The 21,087-nt window shown below is 42.6% G+C and overlaps 1 protein-coding gene and 1 long non-coding RNA gene across 2 annotated transcripts in view; one reads left to right on the forward strand and one right to left on the reverse strand.

Moving 5' to 3' along the window:
* LOC139753723 (15-hydroxyprostaglandin dehydrogenase [NAD(+)]-like) overlaps window positions 1–18,393 on the reverse strand; it is a 63,944-nt gene extending 45,551 nt beyond the window's left edge. Inside the window, exon 1 of the mRNA XM_071670472.1 lies at window positions 18,292–18,393. The gene's annotated coding sequence lies outside the window, so the exon portion shown is untranslated. The remainder of the gene's footprint in view (window positions 1–18,291) is intronic.
* Window positions 1–21,087, forward strand: part of LOC139753724 (uncharacterized) — a 105,551-nt gene that overhangs the window by 52,516 nt on the left and 31,948 nt on the right. The gene's annotated exons all lie outside the window — the stretch shown is intronic.

The raw sequence follows: 21,087 nt of genomic DNA on the forward strand, positions 1-21,087 counted from the left end.
TATATATATATATATATATATATATATATATATATAACATGACTTCATTTTTTTGTCGTCTGGAACGGAGAAGCGGAAGGAAAGGTTTAAGAAAATCCGTGGAATTTATAGGATATGCTAGGCTTCTCACCCCATGTCAATGACGTCAGACAGAAGCAGGGTTTACAGCAAGGGAACACGGAGAGGCTGGACCGTCCTTGGAACGGAGATGAAGCAAGTGCAAACAAAAGGCTGAATCATCATGTCGGGAAATCCTGCTCATACAAATTTGGGATTTCCCCCCCAAGGGTCATGGAGCATAAGGTTCGAGAATGGGTAACTTCGTATAGTCAAAATGTGAAGATGCGCTGTACTGATGACACGGGTGTATATGTGACATATGATAAATGGAATATTAGCTGCTTTTTTCTGGTTAACTGCTTCCCTAGAACAAATGCATGGATGATGATGCTCGATTTACAGATTCTTGGAACATCTGTTGCAGAGATTATGTTAGCAAGAAACTGAATTGAAGATAAAAAGAACACATACTTCCATGAAATGAAAGCGTCATTAACTGTAGAAAAATTTATATATATATATATATATATATATATATATATATATATATATATATATATATATATATATATATTCTTTTCTTTTAAACTATTCGCCATTTCCCGCGTTAGCGAGGTAGCGTTAAGAACAGAGGACTGGGCCTTTTTTGGAATATCCTCACCTGGCCCCCTCTGTTCCTTGTTTTGGAAAATTAAAAAAAAAAAAAACGAGAGGGGAGGATTTCCAGCCCCCCCCCCGCTCCCTCCCCTTTTAGTCGCCTTCTACGACACGCAGGGAATACGTGGGAAGTATTCTTAATCCCCTATCCCCAGGTATATATATATATATATATATATATATATTATATTATATTATATATTATATTATTAATACTATACTTTGTCGCTGTCTCCCGCGTTAGCGAGGTAGCACAAGGAAACTGACGAAAGAATGGCCCAACCCACCCACATACACATGTATATACATACACGTCCACACACGCACATATACGTACCTATACCCCTCAACGTATACACATATTTACATACACAGACATATACATATATACACATGTACATGATTCATACTGTCTGCCTTTATTCATTCTCGTCGCCACCCCGCCACACATGAAATGACTACCCCCTCCCCCCGCATACGCACGAGGTAGCGCTGGGAAAAGACAACAAAGGCCACATTCGTTCACATTCAGTCTCTAGCTGTCATGCATAATGCACCGAAACCACAGCTCCCTTTCCACATCCAGGCCCAACAAAACTTTCTATGGTTTACCCCAGACACTTCACATGCCTTTGAAAGCACGTCGACCCCGGTATACCACATCGTTCCACTTCACTCTATTCCTGGCACGCCTTTCACCCTCCTGCATGTTCAGGCCCCGGTCGCTCAAAATCTTTTTCACCCCATCTTTCCACCTCCAATTTGGTCTCCCACTTCTCCTCGTTCCCTCCACCTCAGACACATATATCCTCTTTGTCAATCTTTCCTCACTCATTCTCTCCATGTGACCAAACCATTTCAAAACACCCTCTTCTGCTCTCTCAACCACACCCTTTTTATTACCATACCTCTTACTTACCCTTTCGTTACTTACTCGATCAAACCCCTTCACACCATATATTTTCCTCAAACATCTCATTTCCAACACATCCACCCTCTTCCGCACAACTTTATCTATAGCCCACGCCTCGCAACCATACAACATTGTTGGACCCGCTATTCCTTCAAACATACCCATTTTATTGCTCTCCAAGTAAATTAGTTGGTATCATCTGAAAACCCATACATTTTCAGGAAATATTCCCCGAAGTCCCGTATCAAAGATTACTAGCTAAGGTTGAATCGTTTTTTGGTTAGAAATTTGGTTGACGCAATAAACAAAAGAGTAGTAAGTAACGGTCAAGCCTAAGATGGTTAGACATAACAAGTGGAGCGCAGCTTGGACCAGTCTTTGGACCAGGTCTCCTCCCCATATATATATATACAAATAACGTTGATAGTGGGCTGTGTTGTAAAATCAATATCCGCCGAGGATATGACAGTGGGAAATAAGGCTTCAACAGAATTTGAGCGTCTGCAGTTGCAAAAAAAAAAAAAAAATGATACATTAGGCTCGAAGGTGGCAAACATTATGATTGGTAAGTGCAAAGTTTTACGCATAAGCCGTGAAAACGAGAAAGCAGGCAACAGTATGAATTCCGTTGAGCTGCCAATGGTGAGAAAATAGACGTCAGTGTAATAATCTCTTTATGAGCTCTAGAGCCAAGCAAGTAGTGCGTCAGAATGGTGAACTATCCGAACAAAAGTTTTGGGTTCATCGGCACAGCATTCGAAATCAGATCTAGGGGACTGATCCTCTCTATTTACAGTTCACTGAGGCATATTCATAAGTCATCTGTTTGCTTTTTTCGCTCGTACCGTACTTATCTGTGTGTCTCTAATGCCTTCCGCTCTCACAAACAGCCTCAGAAGAACTCGATGGTGTGATGCAATTTGCTTTCCTTTTTAATCTTTCTGTTTTACGTGAACGCGACAGTGAAGCTGCTGGGACACGTTCAGGGTGATCGCTCAAAGAGTCAGCCAACCTGCCGAAGGAGCCAGGTCATTATCCTTAAGGAGCTCGCCTCATTTTTTTTTTTTTTATCAAGAATTTATCGTTCTTGACAGGCAGGTCATCGTTGCTAAAGGCCTCAGTCACTGTGAGCTACTCAGGTGACTAGGTCATGCCCTATGATGGGGGTAAGCTGCGCTTCTAAGGGGGTCATGATGGAACTTAAGAGTCTCCAAGCGTGTTGGATGAAAGTTGTGGTGCAACCATGTTTATAATAGCAGACCGAATGAATTTAGGTCATGCATACATTTATTTACACTTGATATTCATAGGGAGAAATGTTTATCCTTACGCACAAACTTTGAGAGCTTACTCCTGGTGTCTAGGATTAAGGTTGTATCTAGGGTATACATTTAAGAACTAGAACTATACTGTGTACAACGACTTACGTACACCCATAACGTGCAGTCGAAGGGTACCCTTATTCACTTCTCCGTAAACACATGCTTGTTTGGAAAAAAGAATGCTTAATATGCAGAGCTTCACATTGAACATGCACGTGCAGCCTTACACCCATCTTGCACACTTATACACGACGGGAATATATAAGTACATCATACATAGCTGCCTACTAAAATGACCCAGACATGCATACGACTAGTGTATACTAAAACCCATATACATTACAGACGTCCTTAAAAGTATACTTATCCAATATACACATCAACCCAACAAATACAACTTTATAAACACAGGTTTATCAAAGCCATACGACTACACGGTGAACGTAGTTCACACAAGCCTTGCCACAGCAAGCCTCCGGCACAGAAAGTATTGACGAATGATGAACACCTCCATGCACAATCCTCACGCAAACATATGGGGAGTCATTACGTCTCCATACGTAGACACACACACACCACCTGCGTCGCATACAGAAACACAAATAATACTGCACAGCGACGTACCCATGTGACATTTAGGCCAGCACTTATCCTCTACGCCACACTGACGACTACCATGCAAGATCATCCTCGGTCCCTCTTACACCTGTCAAGAGGCACTCGACCCTCCCGACGCCACCTATCACCTTGATCTCATCGGACAGTTTGGATGAAGACACTGCCACCTTTCTCGCCTACCCTTACATCCTGCTTACTGAGATCCCTCGTCCCCTATTTGCCGTTCGTCATCATAACCGCATCGAACCCATGCAAAGAGCAGCTCCATCTCAACCGTGAACATCATCAATAGCTGGCATTCTTTTTATTAGCCCCGTTCTCGTATATTTCCGTAAAGACTATTAGTTCAACCACCCATCCCATTTTCTTGTTGGTGTATGTATATCCTTTCTATTTCAAGCCTTTGGCTGCCACTGATTCAAGTCTTTTCATTATTATTATTATCCTCATTATTATTATCTATTATTATTATTATTATTATTATTATTATTAGTAGTAGTAGTAGTATTACTCCTACTACCGAGTGCACACAAAGAACCTGTTTTAAGTGTTTATCAGTTATGTGTGTAAATTTTCTGGATCTTGGTGTTGATTTGTCCATTATCTGTACGTAAGCTCATTATTTTTGTTCAAAAAGTTTCGTCTTGTATCAAATTCTTTTAGTTTCATGTATAGCATCATAGAACCTATGCCTAGTTTCCCTTACCATCTTAAAGACTCCACTTCACCAATAGAACTAAAACGATTACAGAGTGAAACTTTAGGTAAACGTAATTGTCGGATGGAGTCGAATGTAGTGATAAATCACGAACATTATTCCGCCGTTATGACTTACTACCCCAAGTATGAGTGACCACTAGGATTTTCTGTTACCGACAGACCGACGCCAACAGACTCTCGTATTGATCTTGATCCCAGCGAGTGAGATGGCGACCTACATGACTGGAGAGCGCTGGCAAGGGGCCCTGGGCAGTGGTGGACCAGGGTTACCCCACTCAAGGCTCGAGTGAGGAACTGGCTTGAGAATTGACTGTACTTGTTTCTGCGATGGTCAGAGTTCTGTCCGCCGGTGACCGGTAGCTGTTCACACGGCAGATGATTTTGAGTCGTTCACCCCGCCAGGGACCAGTAGTAGTGACTAAGTCACTCCGTCAGGGATCGGGAGTAGTGACTAGGATTGTCGTTTTGGTCTCCCCTTCGTCCACCAGCGAGAGGAACGGGGGGAAATGTTTATGGTAGATGTCACGAGTTTTGAAACACCGTGTGGTCGGTTAGAGTACAATAATGATTGGGACTGACGGGTGAGAGGGAGACGGGAAATGAGGGAATGTGGCGCATAGACGGAAAACTAATTATAATCCGCGTCTGGTAACTTAGGGTCAAGTTCTTATATGCAGGTGAAATAATGTCTTCTGGACTTAGGGAGTGAACGGTGGGTAAATGTTTTAGTTACCACTGGCCGACTTTTACTGCTTGTTTCCGAAACTTGGGAAATAAGGAAATTCCAGTTCATTGCTGAGGTTATGTGTGGGTGTGTGGAGGTTATGTGTGGGTGTGTGTGATAGGGCATCCCTGTGGCTGCACGTGTGTATGTATCTGTTGGTGTTATTTTATGCACGTATATGTGTATAGGAACGCTTGCGTCTGTATTTATATGGCCTCGTCATATATATATATATATATATATATATATATATATATATATATATATAGAGAGAGAGAGAGAGAGAGAGAGAGAGAGAGAGAGAGAGAGAGAGAGAGATTAAAGGGGTAGTTTTGGCCCTGAAGCGACCTCTCAGCAGGTTAAGAGAAAAATTCCAGTAATTGATTGTTTTTAGAACCTACAGTACTGGGAACGGAGGACTTATCATTCTCCCGACCGGAGGAGGCTTCTCGCGGTACCCTCATCTCCCGGATGCAGACTGTTAAGTTAGTCAAGTGGGTGGATCGTGAGTGTGGCAGGAGTGGAGAGATGCAGGTGCTAACTGAGGGTAGCTAGATGGGGAAAGACTCACCAGCCCCCGTTTGCAGTGCTTGATGAAAGAGGCACTTTGCGTTCCGAGATTGTGATTGCTGATTCGTGGCTTATTTTCTTTATATATATATATATATATATATATATATATATATATATATATATATATATATATATATTTGGGGAGATGAACCTGGATGTTCTGGCTCTGATTATCGGTTTTGAGAGAGGGGTAGAAAATTAGTTGAAATACATAGTGGAATCATCGGCTAAAACTTAAAAGGCTTTGAGTCTTGAGAAAGGAAAATATTTATTGAGAAAAGATAGAGACTGAGGAGATAAACAGAAGTGAGGGTAATGGGGCGATAGTTAGAAGGGTTAGAGTGGTTTTCCTTCTTAGGGATGGGTTGCATATATCCAAGAAGTGAAAGTTGTACAGACGAAATGAGTGAGTAAGGATCAGAGATGGCTCAGAGGCATCAGTTGGAAAGGATCAGGAATAATGTATATGTAGTGGAAAGGTTCATAGTATAAAACAAGGTTGTAGAAGTGTTGGTTAGGAACTCGTCGTGTTGAGTGCTTAATGGTTGCTTGCGAATGGTTAAGGAGGGAAAAATAAAGGTCCCTGAATCCATGTGGATCATCTCAAGGAGAGCTAAACCAGTCATCACAGTGTATAATCCCTTCTAGAAAAGGATTCCAGAGCATAGATGTGGAGAAAGTAACGCTCCATGGCAGATCAGTTAATCATATAACTATACGAAAGCAGAGGAACTTGATGAAAATACATCAAACGTAAAGGTAAATTGTGCAAAGGGTAGGGATATTTTGAGCCAGATTCATTCAAAGCTGGGAGACTTGAGATCCTGGAGGCAAGCGATAGAAGTTTTTAAAGTACTCCAGTAAGCACAAACTCGGTCCTCGGCACAGATACCGATGGTAAAGATTATTAGGATCCTTGAACAGTTGGGAGAGGTGGCAATCAGGTGAGGGAACAGACAGGGTAGTGTCGATCAAGGTGAGGGTTGGTCTCGGTCAAGGGCGAAACTTGGTTTTATTTACGGGAGAGAGTTAAGGTGCGGCTTGGACTGGTCACTGCCTAACGATTACATAAGTGTCAACTTCTTCGGACATTGTTAACAATAAGTAGAATTCATGGCTCAGAAAATAGGCCATTTTCATATGAAATTGGCCGACAACGTAGTTACCAACAACCCAAAAAAATAGATGTCCGACGAGTTTATCTTTGATATAAAGGGTGGGGGGAGGGGGGTTGCCTCTCGCCCTAGTGTTTTCATCCCTGGTCTCAGCTGCTTGATAGCGGTCAAGGAGCCCCTGGGAACCATTCAAACCTCTCGACCGTTGGCGCTATCCCAGCACGGTGCCAGAGATACATTACTGTGGTTGGGTACTCGCGTGTGTCCATATATAAAGTTGCTAGATTTAGAGCTAATGAGAAAGTCTTGTGAATTGCTGCTCACTGTCAAGTGTTGCTTGAGTGTGTGCGCTAGTAGATTGAATGCCATCAGCTACGTAGTTTTCTCTGAATGCTTTGTATGCAACAGGTTCAACCTACAACACTGCCTGCTGATATATATATATATATATATATATATATATATATATATATATATATATATATATATATATATATATATATATATTGTGTGTGGTTGTGTGTGCCAACACCATTATCTCACCGATTCCTTTATCATAATCGCTGAAGTCAGCCGGAGTTCGTCAGTATGATTAACGCTTCGACCTCACGCAACATCATAGCCTCTCCAGATGCTGTGAGCCTCTCCACGAACGTGCCATTTGATAGGACAGTTGACATCATCATTGCCCACGTCTTCCATGGCCAATAAAGACCATCAATTAAGGTCCTCTCGCAACATAATGTGGAAGATGTTGGAGACACGTACAACTAAAGCCATATTCTGCAAACACGATGATATGCACCTTCACATCAGATGGAGTGGCAAAGGACATCTTGAGTCTACTGTTCCCACGTAGAGAGCAACATGAAATGTATTTAAAACCTGACGAGGTCTTTGTGTGCCGGGAATGTCCTACAGTAGCTTAGACGACGCTAGAAGACCAGGCCTGCCTCCGTTTCACTGTGGAGAGAGGCATACCTTTGTGGACGTCTCTATGTTACAACCGTTGGAATAGCGAGTCGTAAAGATGTTTATGGGTGTAACCGACGGACGCAGGCCGGTGTTTGAACGGTGTGGGAAGGGCAAATATACTCGCTGCTGTGAGGATTATTATTATATGGAATTATGTCCGCCGAGCCGTGGAAACGCGCCAATAATACCATGGAACATGAACGAAATGGAATGCCAAAATTATAGGAATCTCGAAGTCAGATGTGAAAAGTTTGATAACTGGCTGAACTATAAGTATTGGAGAAATTTAAGACAAAAACATCAGTGTAAATAGTTTGACGAAAGCTAAAGTAAACAATTATATGTTTAATGTATTAAGTTTTTAGATGCGCTTTTAAGGAACCGGACTACATAATTCTATATGAATGATTCTAAGTTTTTAGATATCTTTTTCCAGTTAGACTAGTGCTGAATAACTTGTAGGTTCTCACGTTTTCGAAATTCCCCCAAATCGAATCAGCTGATCTTTGGAGACAGTGCTAGGTTCCCGCCTCTTCATGAAGACATTACACGTTCAGATGTACACGTTCGTGTACTGTTTTCATCATATATATATATATATATATATATATATATATATATATATATATATATATATATATATATTGTATTTGGATACATGTTTTTTCTTTTTTTTTCTTTCCACGAGTTCCTCTGAAGTGGTGTCACTTGAAGTATCTGGCATTCTCTAGTGGCCTCTTCAGACTCGGAGGCTACTCGTTGCTTGTTTGCCACTCAGAGAGGGTAGTGTAACGTCCACCATGGCCGCTCTCTGACACGTCAAATTATGATGGATGTATTCCCTCCCCCCTAGACATAATCGTGAACCATTTGGGCGTGTTTACAACAAACCACGGGTTTCGTAAAAAAGGGTTTTTATCGCCAACTCATGATGCATTTGAAAGGTTTTTCGTATTATATGTATATATTTATTTATTCCCTGACCTAAATAATATGTGGGTGTAGTCGCTCAAATACTTGACCCAGTATGTAAATCCATGATAGACGAGACCTGCACGAGCCTACCTGACTCGGGTACCCCTCAGTGGTGGAGTCATTCATACCTCACCATCACACTTAGCTTGATGGGTGTGTCTCCCACCAGTACACATAGCTTGATGGGTACCTTGCGCCGTTGCACGAAACATCACTAGTGTACTGGGTTTGCTGGGTATATTGCGCTACCTTACCAAAGCTTGTTTGGCAACGTTTTTGTTGGCTAAGACGGCGTTGGCAACTGAATGCGCTCTATTCAAAGCCATTAACGATATATATATATATATATATATATATATATATATATATATATATATATATATATATATATATATATATATATATGGGAAGGATTAAAAGCTGGGTTAACTGCCGGAACCAGTATTCAAACCTATGCGCTCGACCCAGTCAGCTGCGCTATTCTATACACCACGGAGGTCCATATGTAATACGTCCGTCATCCTGAGCATGTGGCACGAGAATGCCTAAGTTGGTAGGTATGTCGCAACGCTGTTACCTATTTGACATGGTCCCTTGCTGGGTATTCCTCAGTAGCTGAGCATACCGGGTTGACTGGACGCATCGCGCAAGTGTACATGGCGTGCTGGGTGCGTGGCACGGGTACACCTTCCTTGCTGGGTATCTGGTACTAGTATAACACGGTCGCTTGGTATGTTGCACCAATATATCTGATGATATTGGTTACCGTGTCCCATGATACCGGTTATATCTGGCTTATAAGGCATTTTAGCTACCGGTTATATCTGGCTTATAAGGCATTTTAGCTGACTTTATGTTTTTGGTATCTTGCTTCTATATACTGCGCAACCACAAACATTCACCACCACCTGCCCATCGTAACAAAAACACTTTAGTTATGATTCCACCACAACAAGCTCGCCACCCATCTCTTTGCAAGAGCACTGAACCGTTCCCTCCCGGATTACCTCATAAGAACCCGAAGACTCAAAACCTCCTTCACCTCACCCTTCTGCCGCCTACTTGCCCCTCCCGTGTCTCATGCACCCTCCAACTCCGCCAACGTAGATCTTTGCCTGGTTCACTCATACGCACCATATACCCTATCCGTTTCAGCACACACCGCCAGCTATCACAGTGAGACTGCGGTTACTACCACAGCCGCTCTTCCACTGCCATTCCTTCGTGACCACCCACCAATCCCAAGGAGGAACTGAAAATCTCTCATTCCCACTTATGTATCAGCAGCCCTGTACTCACAGATCCCTCCCACCCTCCAGCAGATACACCACTGACGGAATACTTTCACACTGAAATGACTCGACTAAGACCAAGCGTCCCATCCAGTCCACCAGACATATATACACACATGAAGGCGCCACACTCCCGAGAGTTGTAAATTACACATTCTCGCCAGCGTTCCAACGTTACTAACAAACATCCACTCAACACGTCACATGAACCCACTTGCCCAAGACACAAATTCCACCGCGAAGACACTGAACGTTTACTCCTCTGTTGTCCTGCATTCACTGGGGAATGTGACTGCAGGTCACTGCTTGATCTGTGACTCCGCTCAGTAGACGTGGCTACTTATCTGAGCGCTGTGGGAGCCCCATAGAAAGGTTTGCAAACCATTTTAGCACACCCTCTTCACCTCTCGCAAACACACTTTTATTAAAACACCATGGAGAGAGAATGAGTGAGAAAGGATTGACAAAAAGGATATATGCGTAGAAGTAGAGGGAACAAGGAGAACAGGGAAACCAAATTGCAGAATGAAGGATTGAGTGAAAAAGGATTTTAGCCATCGAGGCCTGAACATGCAGGAGGTCGAAGGCTTGAAGTGGCGAGAGTGAACTGGAACATTCTGGTGTACTGGGGTCGACGTGCTGTCATTGGACTGAACCAGGGCATGTGAAGTGTCCGTGGTAAACCATGGAATGGTGTGTGGGGCCTATTTGTAGATGGGGAGCTGCGGTTTCACAGCATTACACATGACAGCTAGAGTTGTATGGTGAGCAGATGCGGCCTTTCTTCGTCTGTTCCTGAGCTACCTCGTTAACGCGAGAAACGGCGATCATATATATTCATATATATATATATATATATATATATATATATATATATATATATATATATATATATATAAGTATATATATATATGAAATTTGTGTGTGTGTGTGTGTGTGTGTGTGTGTGTGTGTTTCCTGCTCCGCTTGCAGGAGGTTTCACCGCGAGTGGAAAGTCACCTTTGTTAAGACTGTAACATTGGGAGTACAGTTTCATCATACAATTTCTCCCTCCACAGGAGTCTCCATTTTCCAATTACTGGACGTAGCGCATTCTTGGGCTACGGATCCCTTAGAAAGAGGTTCTGGGTAACATTAAGGCTTTTACGTAGAAATATGTGTGTGTGTTTGTGTGTTCCAACTCGTATCTGTAACGCCTCCTCGCATTCGGCCCAGCACAGTTGTCATACAAATTAAACCTACATCTCTGTATAGAGTAGCGGTAGACAAACACGGAGGCAAGTACTTAAAAACCTTCAGTCGCCCACCATGTGCCAACACCCCGGCCGTTCGCCAGTGCCAAGTCCACCTAAATTTGTGGCGACGTCCTTTGCGCCCTCTCTGCTTAGTTGCTCGGGAAGCCAAATGTGCGGTAAACATGTTCCAGTACAGGTGTCTTGCCCGGTAACACTGGGAGGTCTTAGTGACGCACGGTTCAGCTGTGATTGTGAAGGGAACTGTCTGTCTGTGTTACTCGGATAAATGAATGAACGTTATCATAAACTAATTTGTTTTTTTAAGTTTTTTGATATCTGTTGAGTATTAGCCAAGATTATTATACACGAAAGTTATGATCATGTCTTGTAGATAATGGAAGACAAAGTCACACACACACACACACACACACACACACATCTCCCTCCTAATTATTACAGTTTTGTCGAAACGATCCTTCATAACGAAAGGTCCTGGTCGGCGTTATTAGGGTATCGTGGCTGGTAATTAGAATTGACCTCACTTATCAGGAACCATATCGTTCACCTGTCCAACACTGTCCCTTGATAAGTAAATGTTATTTAATACTCTAGCAACTGTTATCACGAGTTAGGCAAGTACACAACGGCGAGCCCCGTCGCTAACGTAACAAGCCAGACGACCCCACTGTAGCGAAAGTCTTGGGCGAGTTGTGGTTCTGTGGCTTTTTTGAACCTCCCTCGCAGTAAGTAGGCGCCTGGTGGTGTGACAGCTGGTATGGGCATATTCCTCGCCTCCTTCCATTCCTCTCGGTTAAGAAAATGCTGCGGCGGGGATGTCAAGGCACGGATAGGCTTTCTTGGAAGTGAGAGCGGTTGTGTACGGTGCGTATTACTGGGGCAGGCGAATGAAAGTACGATGTACTCCAGATACAAGATGGGAGAATCGTTTTCATATGATGAAATGTCGTAAATGTACCCATGGGGATAAAGGTGAGTGCTCAAACTACAGAGGTATAAGTTAAGTATACCTGGTAAGTAGTATGGGAAGGAATTGATTGAGAGGGTGAAAGATTGCATAGAGCATCGTACTGGGAAGGGACAGTGTGGTTTTAGGAATGGTAGAGGATATGTGGGAAATACTTAGAGAAACAAATGGATTCGTATATTGTATTTATGGACTTGGACAAGCATATGATAGGGTTGATAGTGATTTCTTGTAGACGGTCTTGAGAATATTTGGTGTGAAAGAAAGCTGCCGAACGCAGTGAGAAGTTTTTATCAAGAGTGTAAAACATGTGTACGAGTAGGAAGAGAGGAGGCAGAATGATTCCAAGTGAAGTCTGGTCAGCGGTAGGAATGTGTGATACTACCATGGTTATTCAGTTTATGGACTGGGTAGTGAGAGAGGTAGATGCAAGAGTCTTAGAGAGAGGGGCGAGTGTGCAGAAGTGAGTCAGTTTTTTGCAGATGATTCAACACTGTTGGCGGATCCGAGTGAGAAATTGTAGAAGCCGGTAACTGAGTCTGAAAGAGTGTGTGAAAAGAGGTGGTTGAGGATAGACATGAATAAAAGCGAGGTTATTAGGTTAAGCAGGATTGAAGGAAAGGTCAGCTGAGGTGAGACTTTGAATGGAGAAAACTTAGAGGAAGTAATATGTTTTAGATGCCCGGAGGTGGAAATGGCAGCGAGTGGAACCATGGAGGTAGAAAAGAGTCATAGTGTGGGTGAGGAGGCGAAAGTTCAGGGAGGGCTGGAGAATGTGGAAGGAGACATCGTTGTCTTGAAGGAAAAAAATGGGTATGTTCGAAGAAACAGTAGTCCCAACAATATTATAAGGATGCAGGGCATGTGCTTTAAACAAGGCTGTGCGGAGGAGAGTGAATGTATTGGAAATGAAATATTTGAGGACAGTACTTGGTGTGAGGCGGTTTGATCGAGTAATGAAGAGTAAGAGAGATGCGTTGACAAAAAGAATGTGGTTGAGAGAGCTGAAGAGGATGTGCTGAGATGGTTTGGACACATAGAGAATGAATAAGGAAAGATTGACAAAGAGGATATATGCATCAGAAGTGGAAGGGCAAGGAGAACGAGACCATATTGATAGAAAGATGGAGTGAAAAAGATTTTGGGCGGTGTTGGCCTATACATGCTGGAGGTTGTAAAGCGTATATGGGGTAGAGTGAATTGGAACGATGTAGTATACTGGGGTCGACGTGGTGTCATTGGACTGAAACAGGACATATGAAGCGCCCGGGGTACACCACGGGAAGTTATGTGGGGCCTGGTTGTATACAGAGAGCTGTGATTTCGGGGTATTACCCATGACACTAAAGAATGGATTTGGGCACCTGCGGCCTTTCTTCGTCTTTTCCTGGCGCTACCTTGCTAACGCGAGAAACGGTGTTCAGTTTTGACTTTTACATTAGAATTATTTACAATAAGGCAGCATTTTGTCCAAACATTGGACATAATCAGGTGAACCACAAACTTGAAATAGTCTAAAGTTAACACGATATAATTTAGAGACAAAATGTCAAACAAGGTGATGGTAATGTCTGTATATAACTATTTACGTTCAAGATAATAAACTTAATTATCAACATTCAAAACACTGGAACACAGCGTACTATAAAATTATACTCTCATCATCCATCCACAGTCCTGATGGTATCAGAACCTTCCAGAAAAACGCCCAAAGAAGAAACGTTACACAGACACACCTCACCTTACCTGATCCTCTACGCGGCAGCCATCGGCAGTACAACATAGTTTGTCTAAGTCTGACTTGACCGTGGTCCTTGGACTCGGACGTTAATAGAGTTGTCGCCATCGCCTGGGCTGTCATTTTGTCTCAAGATGTAGATAAGATTGTGTTAATCTTACAGGCAGTATTTTGAGTCGTTTTTCACCCAATGATGTTTGTTATCTGGACGAAACGTTGTGTAACTGTAAACATTTCTTCAGTAAAAGTGAAGAATGAACAATGGGATTTCCGTATACAGCTTTCCTAGTAGTTTTACGCGCGCCATAAAGGAAACAGAAAAGACTAAAAAGAAAGTTGGTAAACACTGAATATGGTGATCTTTACCGAAACGTTATTTACATATATATATATATATATATATATATATATATATACAGAAAAGGGGCAAGCGAGGATTTTCCTCAAAGGGTCAATATTGCCACTGTTCTTAACGCAACTTCGCTAACGCGGGAAATGGCGAATTGTATGGGGAAAAAAGAAATATATATATATATATATATATATATATATATATATATATATATATATATATATATATATATATATATATATATATATACCTTCAAAATACTCACTCCATCTTCTCACACCACAGTTACTTGTTATTACCTCCCCATTAGCCCCCTTCACCGATGTTCCCATTTGTTCTCTTGTCTTACGCACTTTATTTACCCCCCTTTCAAAACATATTTTCATTCTCCCTAAAATTTAATGATACTCTCTCACCCCAACTCTCATTTGCACTCTTTTTCACCTCTTGCACTTTTTCTCTTGACCTCCTGCCTCTTTCTTTTATACATCTCCCAGTCATTTGCATTATTTCCCTGCAAAATTCGTCCAAATGCCTATCTCTTCTCTTTCACTAATAATCTTTCTTCTTCATCCCACCACTCACTACCCCTTCTAATCTGCCCACCTCCCACGCTTCTCATGCCACAAGCATCTTTTGCGCAAGCCATCACTGCTTCCTTAAATACATCCCATTCGTCCCCCACTCCCCGTACGTCCTTTGTTCTCACCTTTTTCCATTCTGCACTCAGTCTCTCCTGGTACTTCCTCACACAAGTCTCCTTCCCAAGCTCACTTACTCTCACCACTCTCTTCATCCCAACATTCTCTCTTCTTTTCTGAAAACCTCTACAAATCTTCACCTTGACCGTGTTAGATGATAGAGTGGCAGATATAGGGTGTTTTGGTCGAGGTGGTGTGCGAAGTGAGAGGGTCTGGGAGAATGATTTGGTAAACAGAGAAGAGGTAGTAAAAGCTTTGCGGAAGATGAAAACCGGCAAGGCGGCGGGTGTGGATGGTATTGCAGTGAAATTTATTAAAAACAAGGGGGTGACTGTGTTGTTGACTGGTTGGTGGGGATATTCAATATATGTATGGCTCATGGTGAAGTGCCTGAGGGTTGGCGGAATGCATGCAAAGTGCCATTGTACAAAGGCAAAGGGGATAAAGGTGAATGTTCAAATTACATAGGTATAAGTTTGTTGAGTATTCCTGGGAGATCATATGGGAGGGTATTAATTGAGGGTGAAGGCATGTATAGAACATCAGATTGGAGAAGAGCAATGCTGTTTCTGAAGTGGTAGAGGATGTGTGGATCAGTTGTTTGCTTTGAAGAATGTATGAGAAAAATACTTAGGAAAACAAATGGATTTGTACGTAGCATTTATGGATCTGGAGAAGGCATATGATAGAGTTGATAGAGGTGCTCTGTGGAAGGTATTAAGAGTATATGGTATGGGAGGCACGTTGCTGGAAGCAGTGAAAAATTTTTATCGAGGATGTAAGACGTGTGTTCGAGTTGAGAGAGAGGAAAGTGACTGGTTCTCAGTGAATGTCGGTTTGCGGCAGGGTTGGGCAAGTATGCAGTGTATTGTGGATGAGAGGGCTTGGGAAGTGAGTCAGTTGTTGTTCGCTGATGATACATCGCTGGTGGCTGATTCGTGTGAGAAACTGCAGAAGCTGGTGACTGAGTTTGGTAAAATGTGTGAAACAAGAAATTCGAGAGTAAATATGAATAAGAGCAAAGTTATTAGGTACAGTAGGGTTGAGGGACAAGTCAATAGGGAGGTAAGTTTGATTGGAGAAAAAATTGGAGGAAGTGAAGTGTTTTAGATATCTGGGAGTGAATTTGGCAGCGGATGGAAGCAGAAGTGAGTCACAGGGTGGGGAGGGGGGCGAAAGTTCTGGGAGCATTGAAAAATGTGAAAGGTGTGAACTTTATCTCGGGAAGCAAAAATGGGTATGTTTGAAGGAATAGTGGTTCCACCAATGTTATATGGTTGCGAGGCGTGGGCTATAGATAGGGTTGCGTGGAGGAGGGTGGATGTGTTGGAAATGAGATGTTTGAGGACAATATGTGGTGTGAGGTGGTTTGATCGAGTATGTAATGAAAGGGTAAGAGAGATGTGTGGTGGTAAAAAGAGTGTGGTTGAGAGAGCAGAAGAGAGTGTATTGAAATGGTTTGGTCACATGGAGAGAATGAGTGAGGAAAGATTGACAAAGAGGATATATGTGTCAGAGGTGGAGGAGACGAGAAGTGGGAGACCAAATTGGATTTGGAAGAATGGAGTGGAAAAGATTTTGAGCGATCGGGGCCTGAACATGCAGGAGGGTGAAAGGCGTGCAAGGAATAGAGTGAATTGGAACGATATGTTATACCGGGGTCGACTTGCTGTCAATGGATTGAACCAGGGCATGTGAAGCGTCTGGGGTAAACCATGGAAAGTTTTGTGGGGCCTGGATGTGGAGAGGGAGCTGTGGTTTCGATGCATTATACATGACAGTTAGAGACTGAGTGTGAACGAATGTGGCCTTTGTTGTCTTTTCCTAGCGCTACCTCGCGCGCGTGCGGGGGAAGGGGGTTGTCATTTCATGTGTGGCGAGGTGGCTACGAGAATGAATAAAGGCAGCAAGGTTGAATTATGTACATGTGTATATATGTATATGTCTGTATGTATATATATGTATACGTTGAAATGTATAGGTATGTATATGTGCGTGTGTGGGCGTGTATGTATCTACAAGAGTATGTGGGTGGGTTGGGCCATTCTTTCATTGTTTCTTGTGCTACCTCGCTAACGCGGTAGACAGTGACAAAGTATAATATATATATATATATATATATATATATATATATATATATATATATATATATATATATATATATATATATATATATGGAATCTGAGGTGGTCATTATGGCAAAACATTGTCCGTGCCATCTTTGGTACGTTGAAAAATAGAGCGCTACTACTTTTCATATCTGGATACATATATGGGTTGTAATGCACGGGATAAGCGTCACAGCCAATTTCGAGAAAAGGCCCTTGGCGGGTATGAGATAATGTCCCTCCGAAGATTTCCGTGCATTTGTTAGTGCATTTGGTTGTTATAGCTAGGATTGTCCTATAAGGAGAAACAGGGCTATTGTCGTCAGCTCACACAGGAAATTTTCAATTACGGGGGGATATGTTGTCCAGTGGGTGGGTGTATTTATGTACGTGTCTGCTGGGCCATGGTACAGGTGCCATATCACGGTGATTGGCCGTAAATCGTGTCCAAGGTCGGGGATGTGTTGGCTGGTTGGTATGCCCCGGTTTGTGCTGATATTGATTCCTTACACGTATGTTAAGACGCATTTCATTTTATTTCTTCGCTAATCTACCCTACCTTTACCTGCGCACCCTTCGCCCACACTCTTAACAAAAGTGCGTTGTCTTGTATAATTGCACAAATAAAGCTTTTCATTTAAGAAAATAAACATAATTACCAAGTTCTGAAGTGTCACACCGAAGCATACATTTATTTGGAAGAGTATAGCAGTGTGAGTATTATATATCCATTTGAGTGGCAGGCATGTGCGGTGTAGTCAGATCCTCATGTGCCGGCAAAGCTTCTACGATACACCACTCTTCGACAGCACAGGTGTTTACTGACTGACCAACCAGAGACCATAACATGATATGAAAGAAGATATTTGTTAGAAAGCATAGAGAGAAGTATTGTCATAGTGTAAGCGTAGTAGATGAATAAAGTGAATGATAAAATTTTTGCAGGCAGCACGGGAAAGTTTATAAAGTTACATGGTTGTGGAGAATACTCAAGACACGGGGCCCCCAAGAATGTAAAACTCCCTCCACTTACAGCACAAGTAGGTAGTTACAGGTTCATTATGGGCAGGGTAACCGTCAGGTGAGCTCTCGCACCACCTGACTGTGATGTCTAATTTGCACTTGTTAATCTTTATTGTATCGGGAGTAACACCCATACCGTAGCCAATATCAACTGTACATCAAAAAATCTAACGATATATGTATAAGTAAAGAAACAAATACTTACAAATAATGCTCGTTGCACAGAGGGGTTTTAGATACAGGTGTCCAGTGGTGGATGCGGGACGAGAGAGGCGCTCTGCTTGTGCTCACTACAGCGTCAGGGGTTGAACTGAGGCTCGCCGTGTGTTGAGGCTGAGGTGGGTTCCCCCCAAGCGACTCGCGATGCGGTGTTGGGCTGTGGACGGGGGAAAGGTGGGGAGGGGGAGGGGGGGAGGACAACCAGTTCTCCTTCACCGGGATTGGCCTAACTTGCCCAAGTTCACCTGCTGTCATTCCTGTCTCTTCCCACTTTGATTCACTTCAGAAATGGTTTGGGGATGTCGGTAGCACGTGATGTATCTCCGTTGTCACGCGTAACGTGTTGAACAACTCACTGTTCTTAGTGACGGGTTGTATTAGATAGTAACTCGTAAAAAAAAGCTGGATGGGGCCGGTTCCATGGTTGTCATTGTATTTAGATCACCAAGGTCATCCGTCACAAGATGAATGGACGACTCTCACTCTCCATCTTTGATTCAACTTGGAAGACGGTATTTAAGTATACATGATGCATTTCTCTGATAGCGTTGGTGAAGGACACTCATCGCAGGGCGCGCAGTGGGCTTTTTATCTTTGGACACTGGATTTTATAATGAAAGGCGAATGAATCAGTGTCATGTAAATAAAGTCTATAATCATGTTGCGGTACCGCATAGTAAGTTGTACTTAGTAAATTAACTCCTGACGGTGGCAAAACGCTAATGGTATCGTGATGATTATTATAGATTAATCTAGAGGAAAAAAACTTAGTTGCTATAATCAGCGATAGGTGATAAAGGGGAGTGATTTGTTTTCGTAATAACACACGACAAATACACTTGAGCTGTTTTTAGTGAGACGATTTTTTTGCGTATGTGATATGATGGCGTGACGCCAGGGGTGGCACTAATGTCTCTATAATTAGTGTCAGTGAATGAAAGTGCTAGTGTGTGTTGTGTCAGGGTCTGCACACCGTCACGCCCGGTCCTGCTGTCTCGCCTCCCCACGCACCTTGCATTGCCTCTACCCGTTTTCCTACTTCCCCTCCTCTCTCATTAGCTCGCAATATCCTTTTCATCAGTGTCACTTCAACCTTTTTTCCCCAGACTTTCACATCCTATCCTGATATAGTCCTCGTTAATCTCTCTCTCTCTCTCTCTCTCTCTCTCTCTCTCTCTCTCTCTCTCTCTCTCTCTCTCTCTCTCCCTCTCTCTAACAAAGCGGTAGTCAGAGAGAGAGAGAGAGAGAGAGAGAGAGAGAGAAATTTGTTGGTATTCATGATATCCTTTGCACGATGCGGTAAGATACAGTGTATTAGGATTTTATGTTGATTGCTTTTATCAGATTTAGCTTTCTCTTGATTTATGAGATATTCTCTTTTGTATTTATTCAAGTGGTTTGTGTCATGATTTTGAATATCATATTGACTCATATCTAAGGGTTAGCAGTAATTTTTCACTGATTTTAATCACTTCTGATTATTCGACATGAATTTTTTTTTTTTTTTACAATTCATTTTCACGTCTTTACCATGTCTTCGCCTTCCTGTTGATTGATTCTGAAAGCGCAGTGTCTGTGATCGGTAGGCTACGCAGCACATATATTCACAGTTCCACTAGATATGCTTATGTCTTGAAGGAATTCCTTTCGTAGCTTATCGTAATTCTAAACACATTCCTCTAACGACCTGCCGGCTGGAACTGACCTATGGTCATGTGACCATTGTAATGAAACACGTCACGTGCGGTGTGGGTTCAATGTATGACTCCGTAGTGGAGATATTGCGAGGGATAAGGGGTGAGTCATGTACTACAGGATGACAGAACGGAGTAACCTCTCTGTGTTTTCCGCTTGGTGGGTTCAGCCTTTCTCTATATCTTTGTCAATAGTGGTTGTCCTATTATGGTATTGTTGGTGTGACGTGGGCATGTGCATTCATATTGGGTTAACATTCCCTGCTTGTTGAATTTCTGTGTACGATTTATCAGTTTCTGTGACCTGTGTGTCTGGGGGAAGTCATCATTTTTTATCGCTTATATATACGATGCGCAACTGAATTAGCCCTTGTGTAGCCTATGAATGTTCATTAAGATCGAAAAGTAAAACAGGAGTGAAGATTCGGATACATTTTCATAGTTAAGGGCTTGATTTGTGTAGAGACGATGCCCCAGTGTTCTTGGTCGAATTTCATGATGAGGATTAACCATTTTACCACATGGTTTGATCTCAAGTTTGATCTCCTCTTCCCCCATGTGGATGCGCAACACCAGAGAAACAAACAAAGACCTTTTACCGACAGGTGGAGGAGCTAGGGAGCGGCAGTAGCGGAGTTGGGGGAAGCCTGTCTGCTACTACTTAGTCACGCTTTCTAGAACACTACGTTAGTGGACAAGATCGCTCACTGTTGCGTGGGAATGATCTCATATCTCCACAGTCGAGACGAATGTTGAAGGTGAAATTGTATATTCTACATTGTCTGTATCTGCTTAACTCTGCACGTAGTTGTGGGGGGGGGGGGGGGATCAATACACAGCAAGGGATGCGTCATATGCTTCGCCTGAATTACAGTGCGACATTGGTGACGGTGTTGGAGAACCCCCACAACCCCAGGCCCATACAACTTGCTTCCTGTTGCACCTTGCCGATTTTAATGGGTTGCAAGAGGCATTAAATAGTCTCACCCTTGTTGGTTCATGCCCAGAGGAATTATGGGCCAGGTACAAGCGTCAGTTTTTGCGCCAAGACACATTCGTTTGTATGCACGACAGAAACAGTAAACCCA

The sequence above is a fragment of the Panulirus ornatus genome, chromosome 15 (genome assembly GCF_036320965.1).
Source record: "Panulirus ornatus isolate Po-2019 chromosome 15, ASM3632096v1, whole genome shotgun sequence".
Taxonomy (NCBI): Eukaryota; Metazoa; Arthropoda; class Malacostraca; order Decapoda; family Palinuridae; genus Panulirus; species Panulirus ornatus.